The 23181-nt window shown below is 33.1% G+C and overlaps 1 pseudogene; it reads right to left on the minus strand.

Annotated features, from left to right (window-relative positions):
• Window positions 1–23181, minus strand: part of LOC127899876 (uncharacterized) — a 104727-nt pseudogene that overhangs the window by 39705 nt on the left and 41841 nt on the right.

Consider the following 23181-nt stretch of genomic DNA (forward strand, 5'->3'; position numbering starts at 1 on the left):
GCGTCATCTTTAAAAAAAAAATTCATATTTTTTATCAGTTTCACTAAGTACAAAGTAATAAAAAAAGATAATACTAATTTTTTTTAAAGCTGCACGAAGTGTGATTCTATTTCCTAGTATATATATAAAGCTGAGACTTGAGGAGGTGATGTGGCATCACCATTTCTCATCTTTGTATATTCTCTATTATCTAATAAATAGAGAAATTTTCTTTTAGATTTGGCTTTTCATCTTCTCATAATTAATTTGATTGTTATTACACAATAACAATTATGTAAAGATTTTAATGAGGCATATTCTTTGTAATGAACATCCAAGAGGGAGTTTATGAATTTATTAAAATAATCTATATCTATATATCTTCTATATATATATATAAAGCTGGGACTTGAGGAGGTAATGTGGCATCACCATTTCTTATCTTTGTATATTCTCTATTATCTAATAAATAGAGAAATTTTCTTTTAGATTTGGCTTTTCAACTTCTCATAATTAATTTGATTGTTATTACACAATAACAATTATGTAAAGATTTTAATGAGGCATATTCTTTGTAATGAACATCCAAGAGGGAGTGTTATGAATTTATTAAAATAATTGTAGATGTTCATAACATATATCTCTTAGTTTCTCAACTATCTCCCATTAGCAACCTTTAGCTTCCCTATAACTCCCACTATCTCACAAGGAATTATGATCCATAATTTTTCATTAATTTCATGGAGTGATTATGTAACTATAAAAGGAGAGCTCATCTTTTTGTTTTGTACACACACAATTGGAATGAATAAAATCACTCTATAATATATTATCTTATTTTATTCTTTATCTTGCGTTGCTTCTTTATTTGTATTGCTGGCTAATAGCTTTTTTTTTGTTTTTTATAAGACGACCTCATCTTAAAAAAAATCAATTCATATTTTTTTATCAGTTTCATCAAGTGTAAAGTAAGAAAAAAGGATAATACTAAATTCTTTTTTCAAAGCCACGTGAAGCGCGGTTCTATTTTCTAGCTTTTATTGGTTGATATACGTGTGAATGATAACACAATCCTCTGAGGTATTTTTTTAATTATTAATGTTTGTTAATCTTTAAGTGTATATTAGAAATTATTGATCCTTATGTTTTAACATGTTTATATTATTTTTCCATAATATTACAGATGTTGTCGGAAGTTTATGTGGTGTGGGTGATATTGAGATTGTTGGAACTGGTTTGAAAAAAAAGAGATATAAAAGTTCTAAAAAATTAGCAAGTTGAATATAATTTGGAACTTATCAACAACTACAAAAGGTATAAGGTTTGTACACTTAACTATACACATTAATATATATATTTAAAGTTAACAAACAAATAATTAACTTTCATAAATAACATTAATTTTATAAGGCAACCTCATCTTAAAAAAAATCAATTCATATTTTTTATTAGTTTCATCAAGTGTAAAATAAGAAAAAATGATAATACTAAATTATTTTTTCAAAACCGCATGAAGCGCGGTTCTATTTTCTAGTTAAAAGATAAGATAAAAACCAAAAGTGGCCTTAACGTTATAGTGACCCACTTTGTAAAATAACACAAAGCCACTTATACACAAGTGTATTAAATGAAGCCTTCCACCAAATAATATATTTAGGATTTTAACCCAAATGGTGAGTTATCTTACTTATCAATCTAGTAGTGGTGCTGTCAATCAAATGAGTTAAATGGGATATATGGGTACATACAATAGTAACTACAATACTTAGGCCTATAATTGAACTAGCTTGATTATTTAATTTCAAATCTACTTCACTAAAAGATTGGAACTGGTTTTTATAATTGCATGCTAGTTATCTCGCTTATCAATCTAGTAGTGTTCTCGAATAATAATTCGACCACTGTCCAATCAATTTAATTACATCTTGGTCCTTGGCATTTACTAATTTTCTCTAATGATTGTTTCCAATATACTAATTATCTTGATGCATTCTGGCCAGAGAATTCTATGATCAAGTATCGGGGAACCCGTCAAGAGATGTGTAGTACAAATTCTATATTGTCATTCTATAATCTCACTGCTCATAATTTCTCCCACCAAGATACTAGTAATTATCTTAATTACATATGGATACATACAATAGTAACTACAATAATTAGGCATATAATTGAACTAGCTTGATTATTTAATTTCAAATCTACTCCACTAAAAGATTGGAACTGGTTTTTATGATTGCATGCTAGTTATCTCGCATATCAATCTATTAGTGTTCTTGAATAATAATTCGACCCATGCCAAATTGATTTATTTACTGAACAATCATTTGTACCACATTTGTAATTAAATCGATATCTCAACTGTCCAATCAATTTAATTACATCTTGGTCCTTGCCATTTATTAGTTTTCTCTAATGATTGTTTCCAATATACTAATTATCTTGATGCATTCTGACTAGAGAATTCTATGATCAAGTACCGGAAACCCATCAAGAGATGTGTTGTACAAATTCTATATTGTCATTCTATAATCTCACTGCTCATAATTTCTCCCACCAAGATATTGGTAATCTTAACTATGACTATATGTCGTGCTCATTAATAATTCAAATGGAATAACAATTATAATCATGAAACTATAATTAACTCAAAATTAAGATTGCAATAAAATCAATACCTATGAGATTTAATAAGTTTAACAGTCATTTAAAAGTTAGTTAAATTTTATATGTGATCTAGTTCAATGTAGTCAAAGTACAATAACAAATTCATACATGATTAAGACAAATAATTCAATAAATTTATTACAGTCTAAACATAAATAGAGTGTCCAACTTTATTTATCAATTGCGAGCTCAATTTATTTAATCATAAGATAATTTCTATTTATGTCTTCTGTGAATCTATATGATGATAACATAAATACATATAATATAACTAAACAAACCTTTTTCAAAATATTTATGCAACAAAGATATCTGAAGAAATACTCAAATATTTTATTAATCAGAAAATAAATAAATCAACATGCTTTAAAGAGCATATAATCCCAACAACAACTATAGAGAGTATCATAGAAGTTCTATTTACAAAATAATTAGATGAAAGAAAAACTTATTTGTATTAAGGGTAAGCTTGCGAATGTGAATAAGATAGCTCATTTGATTTGTAGTGCTTTGAATAAAAGCACCTCCAATCAACTTTGATAGAGTAGCTCATATGTGCTTTGTGTTCAGTTTTGAATAAAATTACTTTCAAGCAATTTTGATATCTTATTAAATTTTTTTATATGTGTTAGAAATTGACAAAATAGAGAAAATTCCAAATTTGTTATTAATGGCAAAAAATAAAAAAAATCAATATAATATTTAATTCAATTATATTTAAAGTTATAAATAGCAAGTCAGATAACATGTCACCACCATTAGTTTTTAGTGGTGGCCAGTGGTGGTCCGCTAACGTCGAACATGAAACATTTGAGACATTAAGCATATCATTTGATTGGATTGGTATTTTCTACAGGAGCAACTCATGTACGATACTAAACATTATTTTCCACCTAAGTTTTTCTGATGCATCAACTTAGTACTATGATTTGATGAAAACTACACTTTACCACCAAATGTTTATGTTGTTAGCATTTTATTGCTATTTTGTTAATGTAGTTAAAAATTTGCTTATGTCATAAGGGCATTTAAGGAATTTCACGTTAAAGCCAAAATGCACCATTCAATTGTGAAAGAGATATTATCATTTGTCCATGAGAAGCTTTCTAACATATCAATTCAGTACTAAGTTTGTAAAAATTATATTTTACCACCTAATGTTTAAGTTGTTATCACTTTACTACCAAAACATTAACACAGTAAAAAATTTACTGATATCATAAGGGCATTTAAGGAATTTCATGTTGAAACCAAAATGTTAACATATTTGTTAAATTTAGAGTATTTGGTTGCTGTTGTAGTGTTTGAAATGGCTTAGGGTTGCTAGTGTTGAATGATATTATCAAAACTAAAGTGTTTGACTTATATTATTTGGAACTTAATATTTGAATGCACAACAACATTTTTATATAATAAAAAAAGTAGTCGTTTTTTAAATAGAATAACTACTTTTCTAGAATAATTTTCCTTTTGTAATTTCTTTCTTTTCAAATAACAAAATCATCTTTTATACTCCAAGTTAAATATTTAGTTATTTTAATGTTTTGGTGGCAAAGTGATAAAAACTTAAATACTAGGTGGCAAAATATAGTTTTTAAGAAATCTTGATACTGAATTGATATGTAAAAAAAATTTGTGGACAAATAATAAATTTCTTTTTTGTAATTTCTTTCTTTTGAAAGGAGAAAATCGTCTTTTATGGTCAAGGGGGAAAATCAACTTTTAACTCAAATTCTATTAGATATTAACTTATTTTTAATGGAATGTGGTAAAATGTTAATAGTATGAACACTTGGTAGTAAAATATTGTATTTACCTAACCATGGTACTGACTTAATGTGTTAGAAAAATTTTGGTGGGAAAATGATAATATCCCATGATTTTATGAAAGGCATTTTAGGAATTTTATTTTACAAAAATTGATTTTCAAATAAATAGATTTAAAAAGTTATCATGAGGTCCCATTTGGATTGTTAATTTGTTATTGAAATGTCAAAAGTAGTTTATTTTAATATTTTTAACAAAAAAAAGTGTTTGGGAAGTTTTCGTAATCTATTTATTTAACACTTATCTACATTTTTAGCAACAAATAATGATAAATATGCTAAATATTTTAAATTTATGTTAAATGTTGTGATATGTAATTTGTCATTCATAAAGTGGTGACAAAATTTCATAAGTTTTAAGTGAATTAATTATGTTATCACATTATTGGGGATCAACTGAGTGATTTTTAATCATATTTCTTTAATTGGTTATTTAAATTCAAATTTTGTGGAAGGTGAAGATTTAAAAAATGATTTGGACCTTTTCATGCCCTATTTTTTGAAATGAATATTCATATCACAATGTTCACTTAATAAATACTAAATTTTTTGAATAACATATGGGATGTCTAAAACTTGAATGCTACCTTCTAGTCCTTAGTTTCGTATGTTGTGGCTTTTACAATAATTACTGTTAGTTGTGTTGTAAAAATAATAATTTATGAAGATAATTAATTAAACATGTTATTTTTAAAAGTGTTGTGAGTTTAGAAAACAATCGTATGTATTTGGTAAATCTTATAGTTAAATTATCGTAAGAATATAAATAATTGAATTAAATATAATATTAAATAATTTTTATTGTGTATATACAGTAATTGATAACTAAAATAAATATTTTATATTATCAATTTTATTTTTTATTTTGTTATCTCAATATAATTGGTGATAATAATAATCTCTTTAAATTTAATGATTTTATTTCCTAATTAATAAGGATAATTTTAAATTTTTATAATTTATGAGGATATATATAAATTATATTGAGTATAAAATTGATTCTCAAAATCAGATTTTGAAAAGTCACTCCTTCCTTGCTTTCAAAACTTGCTGTAGGATGAAATAATTTTACCAAAAGTGATTTTTTAAAAAAATTATCAAACACAAAAATTAATTTTTAATTTTGTTTCACTTTTGAGTTTCCTAAAAGAAATTTTAAATAAGACTCTTAGTGCCTGTTTGGTATGGCTTATTTAAGAGCCATAAATGCTTATTTAATCGTATAAGCACTTTTTAAAAGTTTTTATGGTGTTTGGTTATTTTTTTAGTAGAGTTTTTTAACTTAAATAAGCTAATTTACCTCTACTAGCAAAAGCCCAAAATTTGAGCTTTTGGGAGTAGAGGTTATAGAGCTTTTCTAAAAATATATAATATAAAAAATATCACACAGTTTAATGGTTCAAAAGTGCTTTTTTTTATTGACAACCAAACACCCAATGACTTTTTGTCCAAAAGCTCTATTGGTATAAGCTCTACTGCTATAAGCTCTATTATTATAAGCTCTTTCCTTGCTACTCAAAAGATTGACAAATCTAGAACATGAGATGTCTATCATTGTTGGCATAAATTTTTAAAATTAGATAACTTATAATTTAATCCACCAAATAATTAATGGCACTGTTAAACTCTACCAAATTAAAGCCATAAAATAATATCATTACCACAATTTCCATCACTAGTCATGTATTTATTAAAACGAAAAAATTTCCATTAGAGTAAGCCAATCTATTTTTGCATTGTACTTTATCTTCAAAATGATATAATTAAGTTTTAGGCAACCTAAAACTTATGTCAATTATGGTGAAGCTACAAACAAATAAACTTTAATAAAAAAACACAAAAAATTGCTAACAGTTTCAATTAAAAATAAAAGTTGGTGAATTACTAAATAAAAAGTTGTTTGTAAACTAAAAATCATGGAAAGCTTTGAGAAACCCCCCCCCCCCCCCCCCCCCATGGCTGATGATCGATCCACCAAGAAGGCAAAATTTAGGGCTCAAAGTGATGTTGGTAATACTTCTGAGCGCCTCTCCTTTCGAGATCAGTTGATGAAGGCACAAAAGGACACAGAGGAAGAGTTGTTTGGCAGCGACGAAGATTTAGATTTAAATCTGGAGGATGTGCTTTTTATGAATACTGAATCTATGCCTTCTATAACTTTTTCACCGAAAGTTCATGAGCAGTTGATCAAGCCTTGGCAAAATACAGTTGTGGTGAAATTGTTGGGGCGCCGCATAGGATATAGGGCTTTGTGTAACAGATTGGAATCGCTGTGGAATTTGACGCCGGGATTTAACATCATTGACCTAGAAAATGATTTTTATTTGGTTCGATTCAAGAATGCAGGAGATGCGGATTATGCTTTACCCTCTGGACCTTGGACTATTATGGGACATTATCTGACTGTGCAACCATGGTCACCCCACTTTGATAGTTCTAAGGGGGAGATAGATAAAGTGGTGGCCTGGATTCGTCTCCCGGGCATGGCTCTGCATTATTATCATAAGAAAATACTCCGACGGCTAGGGCAAATCATTGGATCGGTTATCCGCATAGATTATAATACAGAATCTGCACAGAGGGGTAAATTTGCTCGAATTGCAGTGGAAATAGACCTTAAGAGCCCTCTGATTTCACAGTTTCAGCTGGATGGTAAATTACAGAGAGTTGAATATGAGAATCTTCCGGTTATTTGTTTTCACTGTGGGAAGTACGGACACTATAAGGACGACTGTTCTGATAGGGAGAGTAATGGTCCGACTGAGGACGAAGTGACTATCCCAGGTGATCCAGAGGAGCAGCAGTGGAAGAGCAAGGCCGAAAATGACAGCCGAAATGAACCAAAATTCGGGCCATGGATGGTAGTGGCTCGCAAAGGAAAGCCGAGAGTGGAGAAGGAAAGCAATCCCAATCAGGCAACTGAGCAAGTTTTGCGGGAGAAGTATGGGAAGGAATCACGTTTCCATATCTTAGCTAATCTCGGAGACAAGGAATCCAACCACGAGGAAAAACAGGACGCCCATATGGAATGGGCCCATAGAGATAATATTACTTCTCAGTCTAGACCTTCCTGGTCGTCAAAAAATAAACCCTTTAGAAAGAAAAATGTTCACCAATCAGCTAATCCTACGGATCCGGGACACATAGGTACATCTACTGGACTGAATGAGATAATCCATACTAAAGATAATATAATTCCGCAAAGCCCTACTAACACACATGTCTCACGAGGTGTTACCAACCTCCATGCAAGCCATGCAAGCCCCACTCCTTTCTCTATACCTGTGTACGCCCCTACCAGTTTAAATCCCCTCCATCACTCGGCCATCTCTTTCTCTACAAATAATGTCACTGCACATGTCCCTCCTGCTGATGTCCATCCAAAAACCTCCAATGGCCAACACAGTGCTGGTGGGCATATTATTCTGTCAGATTTGGATGGTGACCCTCCTAATCTCCAGAGTTTAGCTGCTAACATGGACATGGAAGATGACGCGAATGACAGTGATTATGTGGCTACAAGTGAGGATGGGGCTGACTCTTCGGAAGGTGATGTATCCCTTGTTGAAGAAACGGCCATGGACCTAGCGGAAGAGACATTTCGGCCGCTGCAGTAAGACTCTTCTTTCCTCTAATATTTTCTTATGAAGTTACAAATTCTTTTTTGGAATGTACAGGGAGCGGCCTCAAAGGGCTTTCGTCGCTCTTTTAATACCCTTATAAAAAATTATGGACCTTCTATGGTTATTTTAATGGAGCCTAGAATCAGTGGGAAGCAAGCCGATGATTTTATTAAATGCAGCGGCTTCGATTACTCTCATCGTATTGAAGCTACGGGTTTTTCGGGAGGTATATGGATTCTTTGGCGGGGTTATTTTGAAGTGGAAGTCTTGATCAATCACAAGCAATTCGTCCATTTCAAAATTTCAAAGAATAATATTCTTGAATCTTGGATCACAGCTGTGTATGCGAGCCCTAATCCTATGTTGCGAAGGCAGTTGTGGGATCACCTTGATTTCTTAGCTAGAACGATTCATGGCCCGTGGCTGGTGGGAGGCGATTTTAATTCCATTCTTTGTGCTGCTGAGAAGAAAGGTGGCTCTACACATATTTCTGGGGTATGTGGGTTGTTTAAGAGCTGGTTTAATAAGAATGGAATGTTTGATTTAAATTTCCATGGACCCCGTTTCACTTGGTCTCGTGGCTTCCTTATGAAGAGGCTGGACAGAGCCATTTCTAATACAGAGTGGCTAAACAAGTACCCAGACAATACAGTTTTACACTTGCCAAAGATTGCGTCAGATCATAGACCCATCTTAGTTCGGTTTAATAATGAAGCACGCAACACTGGGGGACAAAAACCTTTCCGTTTCTTAGCTGCATGGCTTACCGACAAGTCTTTTGGGGAGTTTGTCTCCAATGCATGGATTAACAGTTTGCCGTATTTAAATGCTGCTGATATATTTGTAAAGAAGGCCTTGGAATGGAATAGAGACCATTTTGGCAATATCTTTCAAAGGAAGCGATGGATCTTAGCACGTCTGGGGGGGATTCAAAAGGTATTAGAAACTAAGTCTCGACGAAGTTTGGCCAGGTTAGAACTTAAACTGAAGAAGGAGTTAGAGGAAATTCTTACACAAGAGGAGATTTTGTGGCTTCAAAAATCACGCAAAGATTGGCTTATCCAAGGGGATAGAAATACGGCTTATTTCCACCAAAAAACTTTGGCCAGACGTCGAAGGAATCGAATCACAGCTATTCAGAATGATAATGGGGAATGGATAGTGGATAATAGAATTATTAAGCAGCATGCCACAGATTTCTTCTCGGCCCTTTATACTAGTGAGACTTTGGCTTTCCGACCATATCCAATTAGGGGCTGCTTCCCTATCCTTGATGCAACCCTCACTCAAGGGCTCACTACTCCCATTGAGGATATTGAAATCCGGCAGACTGTTTTTAGCATGAAGCCACTCAAGGCCCCTGGCGTGGATGGACTTCATGCGATTTTCTATTAATCCCAATGGCACATAGTTGGCCAATCGTTCTGTGGATTTATAAAGAAGAGTTTCAGCAGCGCCAGTATTCCGAAGGAAGTTAACACTACGCTTCTAGTTCTCATCCCAAAGGTTGATCATCCGGTTAATCTAAAAATGTATCGCCCGATTAGTTTATGCATAGTAGCCTACAAAACCATTTCTAAAATTGTGGCGAACAGATTGCAGGCACTAATGCCGAGTCTTATTGGTCCTCAGCAGACTAGCTTTGTTCCGGGCCGTCATATAATTGATAATATTGTGATTGCCCAAGAAGTTATTCACTCCATGCGCAAGAAAACGGGGAAGAAAGGATTCATGGCGATTAAAGTGGATCTTGAAAAGGCGTATGACAGACTTAACTGGGATTTTATTTATGAGACGCTGCAGGAAACAAAACTTCCTAGGGAGACGATCCAGATCATTATGGAATGTATTACTTCGACAACAATGAAAGTATTATGGAATAGGGAAGCTTCTGATGAATTCGTTCCCTCCCGCGGTATACGGCAAGGAGACCCTCTCTCCCCGTATATTTTTGTTCTATGTGTGGAAAGGCTCAGCCATGGGATTAATAAAGCTGTCACTGCTGGGGATTGGCAGCCAATTCGACTTGCTCGTCGCGGTACTCCTCTTTCTCATTTATTTTTTGCTGATGACCTCTTACTCTTGGCCGAAGCAAATATTGAGCAGGCTGGAGTGATAAATATGGTCTTGAACAATTTTTGCCAGAGCTCAGAAGCTAAAGTTAATAAGTCTAAATCTCAAGTTTTCTTCTCCAAAAATATCTCGGCTAGGAGCATGAAAAGAATTGGGGTTGAACTTGGGTTCCCCATCACCAAAGACTTGGGCACGTACCTTGGGATGCCGCTGCTGCATACCCGTGCTTCGCAGCATACATACCAGAACATTATTGATAAAGTGGAAAGGCGTCTTTCGGGCTGGCATGCATCTCTGTTGTCTTTGGCTGGCAGAATAACCCTTGCTCAGACAGTTATACAAGCTATCCCGGTTTACGCTATGCAAACCACGAGCCTCCCCACTGGAATTAATCTGAAGATTGATAAAGCGTGCAGGAAATTCATATGGAGTGGAAACTCCAATCAGCAGAGAATGAGTATGGTTAGCTGGAATACTTTGTGCAATCCAAAGGCTTATGGAGGCCTAGGGCTTAAGGATTTAAACGTGATGAATAAAGCGCTCTTAATGAAGCTTAGTTGGGGAATCATCTCAGCTAAGGATAGCCTATGGGTTCGGGTACTGTGTACCAAATATGGGGTTAATAATTCCAACCCCCCTCTGACATTGCCGACTCGCTATGGTTCTCATATGTGGAAAGCTATCGGTAAAGTTTGGCGTGATACGATGGATAGTGTGTGCTGGTCTATTGGTGATAGTAAGAGAATCCGTTTTTGGTGGGACTGCTGGGTGTACAAGGATAAGCCCCTTGCGAGCCAGGTCACTTATTCTATTCCCGCTCATCTCACTCATTTAAAGGTTGCTGATTGTGTGGCAGCGAATGGGCAATGGAACTGGGCATTATTTGATCATTTTCTTCCTCACACGACCATCATGAAGATTGCGTCAATACATCCCCCCACAGTTTTGCTAGGTCCGGATCAGTTCTATTGGTCACATTCAAATAAGGGGAATTTCTTGGTCTCCTCGGCTTATAATGCTATCAGCCCTCCGAATAATCTTTTACAGGATACTAGTTGGAAGTTGGCTTGGAAGTGGCAAGGCCCTCAGGGTGTTAGAGTTTTCATCTGGTTAGCGCTTCATGGGCGATTGAAAACCAAAGCTGAGATTGCAAGGCGTCACATGTTGATAAGTACTGAATGTGATAGATGTGGTGCCCCGGTTGAGGATATATTGCATGTTTTAAGAGACTGCATGGTTACGAAAGGTTTTTAGTATCGGGTGATTCCTATAGCGATGAGGCAGCGTTTTTTCCAAGCTCCTTTTAAAGAATGGATGATGCAGAATCTTCAAAATGCATGGTCTATTTCTGGAATCCGAAATTGGGTTTGTTTCTTTGGTATAGCGATATGGAGATTATGGTTTTGGAGGAACCAGTTCTGGGTGAATGGTCTAGCTATGGACGGTTTATCCATGGTAAATGATGTCAAGGCTCGCACGGAGGAGGTGCATCTGCTTCAAGGGTCTTCTTTGATCTCGACAAACAGAAAAGTTAACAAATGGATTGGCTGGTCGCTTCCGAAGTGGCCATGGTGCAAGTTGAACTCAGATGGTGCCTGCAAGCCGACTGGTGTAGCTGCTGCAGGGGGCTTGATTCGCGACCACAATGGTCATTGGATTGCTGGCTTTGGGATGAATCTAGGGATTTGTTCAGTGACTATGGCGGAATTATGGGGTCTCTATCAAGGATTGATGCTTGCGTGGAACAAAGGGATCTAATGGCTTTGTGTTGAGGTTGATAGTCGCTGTGTTACTCAACTTGTGAAGAACAACTTGGTGAACTCCAATGAATTTTCTACTCTCATTCGTGCTATCCAAGAACTCATCAAACGTAACTGGCGGGTGGAGATTACTCATGTTTACAGGGAAGCTAATTTTGCCGCGGATTATTTGGCTACGTTAGCTTGTTCTTTTCCGTTAGGACTTCGTGTTTTCAACTCTCCACCTAAAGGGGTACTCCAGTTTATGTCCCAAGACACTTATGGGGTAGTATATCCCCGCCTTGTTAGTTCTTAGCTCTGATAAGAGCCCTTCTTAAGCAAAAACAAAAAAAAACTTTAATAAAAATTTATTTTTTAAACTCACAACACTGTACTATTTATTTAATTTTTGTATATTAAAATAGAATATTTTATAAATCACATCAGAGCAATATCAAATTCGCATTTTTAACAATCAATTCAAAATTTAATTATTTTATAATCTAATGCAATTGGAAAGATTGGTTCATGTTTATTCTTCAGCCTAGGCTAGCCCCCAAAAATTTCTTTGAGATCCAATAATTTTTAAAACTTTCTCATAAGTTTTAATAAATAAATAATATTTATATTAGTTCATGTTAGTCCCTAACAAATATTTTTATATATAACTAAAAAGAATTTCATAGTAATCTCAATAAAAAAATGTTTATTAAAAGATTATTTTAATTTAGAATGAGTAAAAATAATTTCTTGGCTTTGCCACTGATTTCATCAACTATTTTGAAAGAAAACAAGTGATACTAATACTTACATTAAATTATTGGTAATACATTAGTAAGTATTCTAGTTAAATATCCTAACCCATTTTGCACAACATTATTTAATACGATAATACTAGTGTAATTTAAGTGACACAACTTAAAAGTAAATTTTAACTCCGAAGTATAAGAGTGTCTTGTTGCATTATAACTCGGTGAGTCCGAGGTCGATCCACAGAGAAAAGATTTAATTAGTTTATTTTATTTTATCTAAAAATTGAAATTAAAACTTGAATATAAACAACTTAATTTAAATGAAACTATGGAATTGAACTAGTTAGGGTTATGGATCCACTCTTAGAAATAAATAAAACTTAATAAATTCTTTTTGCCAATTTATTTTAGATTTATTACTCAAAAGATTAATTATACAAATTATTATTATTTTCACTTTAATTTTATGATGGATTAAGTATTTATTGTGCCAAAATTTAATTTGTCTACAATAAGTCAAAATACCATTTCACCATGCCTTATATTAAGATCTTAAGAATTTATTGTGCCAAATTCATTTGTTTGTCTACAATAAATCAAATTTTCAAAATATAAAACATGTATAAAATTAAATAGAAAATAATTTCATCATCCAATCAGTGCTCGGTCAACAGGAAAAGTCAATTGTTTTTACACAAGCCCAATTTTAAGCCGATCTTGACTGATCTTAAGGTTTTCGGACCTCCGGAATCCAAATTTGACCTCCGTTTATCTGTTTGGAGCCTCGTAGTACGTGAAATTAATAATTTTCCTAATAAACACATAAAAATACACAAAATTAAATATATTTAAAACATAATTAATAATTCATAATATATTACATAAACACAAATATAAATTATAACATAAGCATAAAATAACATATTATCGCTTGATAATTAAACAATTTTTAATACTAATCACACCCCCCAACCAGCTTATTGCTAGCCCTCTAGCAATTAAAGCGTTATATTAAGATTTATAAAATTCACATGCAAGTTAATAGTTGTTCATCTATCCTCTAAATTACCAAATAAATGAACTCTACCAAAAGAAAAGAAAAACAACATTTTCATTCTAAAATTCATTAGAAATTATATCTTTAGGCAATAGATTATTCACACTTTTTTTTTATATATTACATTTCTAACCCATGTAGCGAGCTTTAGGTCAGTGACTCCCAGACCAGTTGGCCTTAGAGCACTAGGTGTTGAAGCACCCCTACGGACTTAATTACTCGGGTTTCTAATAAACAAACAATATATCTATTACCCATGTAGCGAGCGTTAGGCCAGTGACTCCCAGACCAGTTGACCTTAGGGCACTAGGTGTTGAAACACCCCTACAGACTTAATTACTCGGGTTTCTAGATATAACAAAATTAATTTTTTTTTCTTTTTTTTTGATTTTTTTTTTGAAATATACACTTTCTACTACCTTAGATACGTTTCCTAATAAATCAAAAGAACTAAATGCTGTAAAATTTTAACTTACAACCACTAGTATGTGTCATAATGTGTGTGTGAAGAATGATTCAATAATACCTGTTAAATGAGTAAACAATTAAATAACTTAATAACCAAGTGGAGAGTTCACAAATTTGAGTAATTCAAAGAAAAGGGAACAAAAACAACTTACTATGAATCTCAAAATCAAAATATAATACAACAAGACTTATTAGGATGCGTCTCAAAAGTCGTGACTCTTTACACAGCCATCCTAGACAAAAAATAAATTTTTTTTCTTTTTTTTGTTTTTAACAAAGAAAAGAAAAGAGAAAAGAGAAAAACAACACACATATTTAAAACATACGTCAATTATCCCCACCCCACAACTAATCTAAACATTATCCTAACATTTTATAATTTTACAGATATGCAAAAAGAAAAAAAAATAAATAAAAATAAAAGAGAATAATAAAAGAAGAAGAAGAGGAGATCTCACCTGAACTTGATGCAGAAGCTTAAAAGCAAATAACAAATATGAAGAAAAAGTCAAAAAAAAAAATTTTTTTAACAACACCCTTAAGATTAAGAAGATGTGTTTCTAGAGAGACTACATTCTCTATATCCTGCCATCTTCGACTCAAATTTGTCCTAAGTTAGTCTTTACAGAAAAAAAAATTTTTGTTTTTGTTTTTGTTTTTTTTTTTTGTAAACACATAACCAGGACTAAGACATTCCACAATTATCAACTATTCCCTTCCCCCAACCTCAAAAAGACACTGTCCTCAATGTTTTAAAAGGAAAGAGAAAGAGTGTAGAAGACATCACATGAACACTACAACAGAAAATATTTACAAACGGAGAGTTAAATCTAAATCGCACTTCTTATTATTGCTACTGTTACCGTTACCATCATTAGTCGACCAATTCAGTGCAACAGTCTGTGGATCTGGCTCTGGTGTATAAGCTTGCAAAAGATCAAGTAACTCATTAGCAGTAGAAGCAGAGATAAAGAGTTTTTTTACAGAATGTGGAACAAAATGATTCTTTATTGCATGGTTAATAAAAGTTAGCAAGCCATCATAAAAATTATTAACATTTAACAAACCGATGGGTTTTTTATGAATGTTCAAGTGGGCCCAAGATGCAAATATAATTAGTGCCTCAAAAGTTGCAAGATCTCCTGGCAAGAAAATAAAAGCATCAGCATGATTCATCATTTCAGATATTCTCTCTTGCATACTTGATACCACTAATTCTTCTCCAATTAGTGGGCCAAACATGTACACTAGCGGTTTCATGGGTTTTGGGATAATGCCGAGTACTTGGCTTCCTTTGGTAAAAACAGCTTCTGAGACAAGTCTTGATAACCCTCGTTCACCTCCTCCATATACAAGATGCAGTTTCCTCTCTGCTATGACACGACAAAGATCTACAGCTGCCTGAACGAACTCTTTGTACTTTCCATAGTGAAACCCAGAAAGCACACAAATGTTTTTGAATTGTTTACTCGAAGATGATGCCATTGGACTAATTTTTCAAAAACAAGTTGTGAGTGTTTGAAAAACAAGCTCATATTTAAAGATCTTGGTGACATAAATAATGAGAAACAACTATAAATGGGTTGGCATATTTGTCAAATGACGAGTAAAGCTCGTGGCTTAATAATTCAAAAACAAATAGTAAAAAGAAAATAATGATTAGAAAAAGCAAACGGTAAAAGAAAACAAATATTTATTAAATACAAAATCACACCGCTAATTGCAATAATGCAAATGATAAAATAATAGTAAAGTAAAATAACAGTGAAGTGAAAGGATATTTACTGGTAGTTGTGATTGTGGCTCACATCTTCCTCTGGTTTTACGTCCAGTAACGGCTTGAACGCCCTCTATGGGTCGAGGATCGGCTTCCCATCCAGTTTTCTTATAAACTGGCAAACAGGGCCTTTTTTAGTCAGATTCCCAAGACTTAACTGTGCACTTTGTTTTTGGAATAGTATCCACAAATTGTAAATCTCACGTTGCACAATTCTGCTTCGATGCGTCTCAAGAGATCGTAAGATATCATCCAACGATTCTTTACTCATGCCATCTTTAACGAATTTAATTTTATCTTCACGAGTATCAGAAACCATTCCTAAAGATTTACAATCTGGTCGTTTGCAACCAAGTCTTACACAGTTATGACATTTTGAGCCAAGTCGTTTAGCTCTCCTTTTCTTAGCAAACGTACTTTTACCAAAACCAGGCATGTAAGAAACAAATTGACCAGAAAACTCACCTGCTAATCGGACCTTTGCTTCAATTAACCAACGAATGTCAGAAGGAATGCCATTGATCATTAACAAATGCAGTCGTTCACAACGAGCTTTGTAAATTTTCCTGAGGGCATTTTGAGGGAGAGAGGGAAAATGCTTGTGGAGTTTATGTTGTATTTCTTCCATGTTTGATTTTGGGGTTTCAGTTATTGTGGGAAAATGAAGATACCAACTTAAGAAGTCACGGAGTACAGTTATCCGCCATTTATACGGGAAAATAAATCAAAACACACCAAAATCAAATCTGCAAAATCAAATCAAGCGTGAAAGCTAGCAAAAAGAAGCACACAATATAAAAGGAAAATGAACTTATATTCGTCCTCTCATTGAGTTAAACTCAAACTCCATTTGAAATTCATATACGCCACTCTCTACTGTTCTGAGTTGTCCCTCTAGATCCTCAACATAGGACACGAATTCTGGTGGTTACAGATCCCAAAGTGGATGTGATTTACAGCTTTGTATCAGGCCTCTTAAGTGAAATTTTATACGCCGAAATCTTTTAAGATGTGCGAACATGTATTTTCTCATTGAGGTGCTCATGATGTAAAATGAAAATTGATGAGAGAATGTACAACTGTCAAACAAACACGCTTACACAAGAAAAACAATGTTAAAAAAAACTATGTACAGTGCATCAATCTAAAGAAAAAAAATCAAACAATGAAACGGTAAAATAATAGTAAAACAAAAAAAAATCATTAAAGACTTAATCAAGAACTGGTGGGTCATCCAAATTAATTTCGGTGTCCTCGTCACGTGGGTGATGTTCCAGATATGGTTTTATTCTTTGACCATTAACTTTAAATCTGACACCGTTATTTGGATTCTCAATTTCTATGGCCCCATGTGAATATACATTTTTTACAACAAATAGGCCACTCCATTTTGACTTTAACCTCCCTGAAAATAAATGAAGACGAGAATTATAAAGCAACACTTTTTGACCAATCTCAAATGTTTTTCGAAAAATTCTTTTATCATGAAATGCTTTTGTTCTTGCCTTAATAATTCTTGAATTTTCATATACATCATTCCTTAATTCCTCAAGTTCATTCAATTGCAATTTTCGCACATTACTAGCATCATCCAAATTTGAATTAAAAGCTTTAATAGCCCAAAGTGATTTATGTTCAAGTTCAACAGGTAAATGACAAGGTTTACCATAAATTAACCGATAGGGTGACATTCCTAATGATGTTTTAAATGCAGTGCGGTAAGCCCAAAGTGCATCATTAAGTCTACGAGACCAATCTTTTCGGTTTGGGTTAACCGTTTTTTTCAAAATTTGTTTTATCTCCCTATTTGCTAATTCAACTTGACCATTTGTTTGAGGATGATAAGGGGTAGCAATTTTATGTGTAATTCCATATTTCTTCATTAAAGACTCAAATGACTTATTACAAAAATGCTTACCTCCATCACTGATAATGACTCGAGGGATTCCAAATCGACTTAAAATATTTTCTCTTAAAAATTTAATCACAGTTTTACTGTCATTATTTCGACAAGAAATTGCTTCAATCCATTTTGAGACATAATCAACTGCAACTAATATATACACAAATCCAAAAGATGATGGAAATGGACCCATGAAATCAATTCCCCAACAGTCAAATATTTCAATTTCAAGTATGGGATTTAAGGGCATCATGTTTCTTTTTGTAATTGATCCCAATTTTTGACATTTTTCACAACTTTTGCAAAATTCATATGTGTCTTTAAACATGGTAGGCCAATAAAATCTACACTGTAAAATTTTAGCAGTAGTTTTTCTTGAAGAAAAGTGACCATCACATGCTTCAGAATGACAAAAATTAATGACACTACTTACCTCATTATCAGGAATACATCGCCGAAAAATTTGATCTGGATAATATTTGAACAAATAAGGATCATCCCAATAAAATTTCTTTACTTCAACAAAAAATTTCTTCTTCTCTTGAGCATTCCATTGCAAAGGCATTTTACCTGTAACAAGAAAATTAACAATATTAGCATACCAAGGCATTGAAGTAACAGAAAATAAAAATTCATCAGGGAAAGAATCATTTATGGGTGTTATATCATTGCAGAATTCAGATGTGAGTCTTGATAGATGATCAGCAACAATATTTTCAGCACCCTTTTTATCTTTGATGGTAAGGTCAAATTCTTGTAGTAACAAAATCCAACGAATTTGTCTCGGTTTGGCATCCTGTTTACTCATCAAATATCTCACAGTAGCATGGTCAGTAAACACAACAAATTTAGAGCCAAGCAAATATGAACGGAATTTGTTTAATGCAAATACCACAACAAGTAATTCTTTTTCAGTTGTAGAATAATTCATTTGAGCACTATCCAAAGTCTTACTCGCATAATAAATCACAATAGGCTTACCATCCCTTCTTTGTCCTAAAACAACACCAACAGCAAAATCACTTGCATCACACATTAATTCAAATGGCAAAGACCAATCAGGAGATTGCATAATAGGTGCAGATGTTAAAAGATAAATTATTTTTTCAAAAGATTTTTGGCAATCATCATTCCATTCAAACGGTGCATCTTTTAATAAGAGGTTACAAAGTGGTTTAGATATGTCACTAAAGTTTTTTATAAACCTTCTATAAAATCCTGCATGTCCTAAAAAGGATCGCACATCTCTAACTGTTTTTGGTTGTGGCAATTTAGATATGACTTCGATTTTTGCTTTGTCAACTTCAATTCCTTTAATAGAAACAACATGACCCAAAACAATTCCAGAAGTAACCATGTAGTGACATTTTTCCCAATTCAACACGAGTTCTTTTTCAACACATCTTTTTAAAACTTTCTCCAAATTATCAAGGCAATCATCAAAAGAATTTCCAAACACAGTCAAATCATCCATAAAGACCTCTAAACAATGTTCAACCATATCACAAAAGATGTTTAACATACATCTTTGAAATGTTGCAGGAGCATTACAAAGGCCGAATGGCATTCGTTTAAATGCAAATGTTCCAAATGGACATGTAAATGTGGTCTTTTCTTGATCATCAAGTGATATAGGAATTTGATAATAGCTTGAATATCCATCTAAAAAACAATAGTAGGGATGTCCTGCTACTCTTTCTAAGATTTGGTCAAGGAATGATAATGGAAAATGATCTTTTCTAGTGGCTTCATTTAATTTTCTATAATCAATGCACATGTGCCAACTAGATGTAATTCGTGTTGGAATTAATTCACCTTTTTCATTTTTAACAACAGTGATTCCAGATTTTTTAGGCACTACTTGTGTAGGACTTACCCACTTACTATCAGAAATAGGGTAGATAATTCCCACATCAAGTAATTTAAGGACTTCTGTTTTGACTACCTCTTTCATGTGTGGGTTTAATCTTCTTTGAGGTTGTTGACATATTTTAGCATTTTCTTCCAAATTAATTCTATGTGTGTAGATTAAGGGATTAATTGCTTTAATATCATTTAAAGTCCAACCTATTGCATTTTTATGCTTTTTAAGAACAGTAAGTAACTTACCTTCTTGGTCGCTTGTTAAAGTAGACGAAATCACAACAGGATAAGTTTGTTCTTCTCCAAGAAAAGCATATTTTAATCCTTCAGGCAAAGGTTTTAATTCCAATTTAGGTGCTTCTTGTTGTTCTGTCTTTTCAATACTTCCAAGCTCTTCAAATTTTGGCTCGTAATCATAATTTTGCGAAGTCTGCACAAAATCAAGCAACGAATTTATATTAGAAATATCAAGTTCAAGTTGCTTATTTGACTCAATTGAATTAACTAAACAAACATTAGAAAGTTCAGAAAAATCCCCTTTTTGAATATTTTCCTTGATACAAGATTCAAACAATTCTTTTTGTTCATCAGTATCATCTTCATTCTCATTTTCTTCATTAGGTTGCCTGCACATGTTGAAAACATTCAATTCCAAAGTCATATTCCCAAAGGATAAATTCATTAAACCATTCCTACAATTAATCAAAGCATTAGCAGTTGCTAAAAATGGTCGACCTAAAATTACAGGAATTGGTTTGTAATTATTCACAACATGTTCAGTTTCCAAGACAATAAAATCCACAGGATAAATAAATTTATCAACTTGTACTAAAACATCTTCCACTATTCATTTTGGTACTTTAACTGATCTATTGGCAAGCAAAAGTGTAGTTGAAGTTGATTTTAACTCACCAAGATTAAGTTGAAGATAAACTGAATATGGAAGCAAATTAACACTAGCACCAAGATCTAGTAAATCATGCTCAATTCTGTGGTTACCAATAATACAAGAAATGGTAGGACAACCAGGATCTTTATATTTCAACTTATTATTAGTAGACAGAATTGTACTTACCTGTTCGGCCATGAAAGCACTCTTTCTTACCTTCAGTTTCCTCTTAACAATGCACAAGTCCTTTAAAAATTTGGCATATGAAGGAACCTGCTTGATTGCATCTAATAGAGGAATGTTAACTTTCACTTGCTTAAAGATTTCATAAATTTCAGAAGAGTGGTTTGATTTCTTTGGTTTATTCAATGCATGCGGAAATGGTGGTTCAGGTGGAACACTAGTTATTTCTTCACTAGGTGTAAGTTCATTTAGTCCTTCCTTACCCTTTGAATTTTCATCATTTTCATAAGGTTCAGGCATAGGTCTATCAACAACCTTACCACTACGAAGAGTTATAACTGACTTGACTTGGTCTGTGGGTGGATTTTGTTGAATTTTAGGATTTGGTTGTGGTTGGGCTGGAAATTTTCCTTTTTCTTGAATGGTGAGTGCAGAAGCAATTTTAGCAAGCGTATCTTTCAAATCAGAAAAAGTTTGTGCATTTTGATTGTTAATAGCATCTTGCTTTCTGATGAATGAATGCATTGTGTCTTCCAGATTTTTCCAGGGTGGTGGAACATATGGTGCATAAGGCTGAGGATTTTGAAAAATTTGTGTTAATAACCGACTGCCAGAGTTTTAAATTCTCTATGGTTCGAGTCGTTCGACCTTGCACTTACTATATTATATTATAACTAAATATTCTTATATACATGAGAGTAATCAACCACTTTTGAGTCACGTCAATTGTCAATAAAAATTTCACCCAACATTTGTTTTTTACTTTTTAATTTACCGAAAAATCCAAATGATCATACATGTCTTGTTAGAGGTAGTTAAAATCATTCAAAATATTAGTTTGTTTCCTGAAAACATTTGTTCATCTTATTTTTAATTTAAATACCAAAAACTAAAGTTTTAAGATTTACAGTGCATTTACTTTCTGAATTAGGAAATCTGAATCCGGAATCTGAATCATTGACAACGTTTACTTCACAAAATAAGGATGGAAATAAGAATCGTTATATTAGGGCCCACAATAAAATGAGATTAAAGAATGGGAGTATGATTCGCAAGTGTGGGAGGGGTTGAGAATCAGACTCTTATTCTTGGGACTGATATTTTTGCACTTCAAAAAATTTCATAAACCTAATTTTATCCTTTGTTTAAAAAAAAAAACGCACAGCAAGCATGACTGATCGTCATTTGCATTCTAGCAGTCTTGTTGATGAGAACCCAAAGCCATGACTAGGGGTGGGCAAACGGTTCGGTTTTTGCCAAACCGAACCGAACCAAATAAAAAATTTTCAGTTCGGTTCAGTTGTAATGATAAAACAGAATGGTTTGAAAACTTATGAACCGATTGGTTTATATTCGGTTCAGTCCAAAACCAAACCAAACCAAACCAAACCGAAAAACTGATCGATTCGTTTGAATTAATTAAAAACATATTAAATTTAAAATATAAAAACCTAAAATCTAAAATCAATTTTCAATCCTAATTGCTATTTTGTAAAAAAGAACAACCCTAATCGGTAAATCCCTAAATCGACATTCATCTCTCACGGTCGTTGGCGGCACGACAATCTTTCCCCGTCACAGCCTCTCATTCGGTTCGGTTCGGTTTGGTTTTGAAATTTGGTTTCTATTCGGTTTGAATTCTTAAGAACCGATCGGTTTCGGCTCGCTTCAGTTCTGGATCCGAATCGAACCGAACCAGAAAATGCCCACCCATAGCCATGACCATTGCATGTCGGTCGTCGAACGCAACAAAGCTTGTCGTCACACATCACCATCTCATGTCGATCTTGTGAAACAAAGCAAAGCCTTGCACCGATGTACATCAACTGCTGCTCATCACTGTCACTCTCTAAACTTTGCTATTGCTCGCTAAATGTCCAGCCACCACCACTTGCTGATTATTAAAAAATGTTGTTATTTTTGTTGGTGTGATTATTATTATTATTATTAACAATAACTATTAATTATTACTATTATTAGTATCGCCACCACTATTATTATTATTGTTATTGTCAATAATAATAATAATGACGACGACGACGACGAAGACTACGATAAGAATTAAGGGTATTTTATTAACCTAAAACAAAGTAAACACATCAATAGAAATACAATTTATTTTGATTTTGATCTTAATTCTTACAGCTTAAGTAAACTACTTATTGTGATTTTCATTCTAGTTCATTATAATTCCATCTTATTCTGATTCTTACTTATTTCGATTCTAATCCATCCTTATTATCAACTAGTATATTGATCATTAAGTTAAAAATTTTGTGTGTTCAATGAGTATTTAGAATAGTGATGTTATATTTATTCATAGTACATTGTTCTTAATAATAATTTATAATATAAATATTTTTATAATAAATAATTTTGTTAAAG

The sequence above is a fragment of the Citrus sinensis genome, chromosome 9 (assembly GCF_022201045.2).
Source record: "Citrus sinensis cultivar Valencia sweet orange chromosome 9, DVS_A1.0, whole genome shotgun sequence".
NCBI classification, from domain to species: Eukaryota; Viridiplantae; Streptophyta; class Magnoliopsida; order Sapindales; family Rutaceae; genus Citrus; species Citrus sinensis.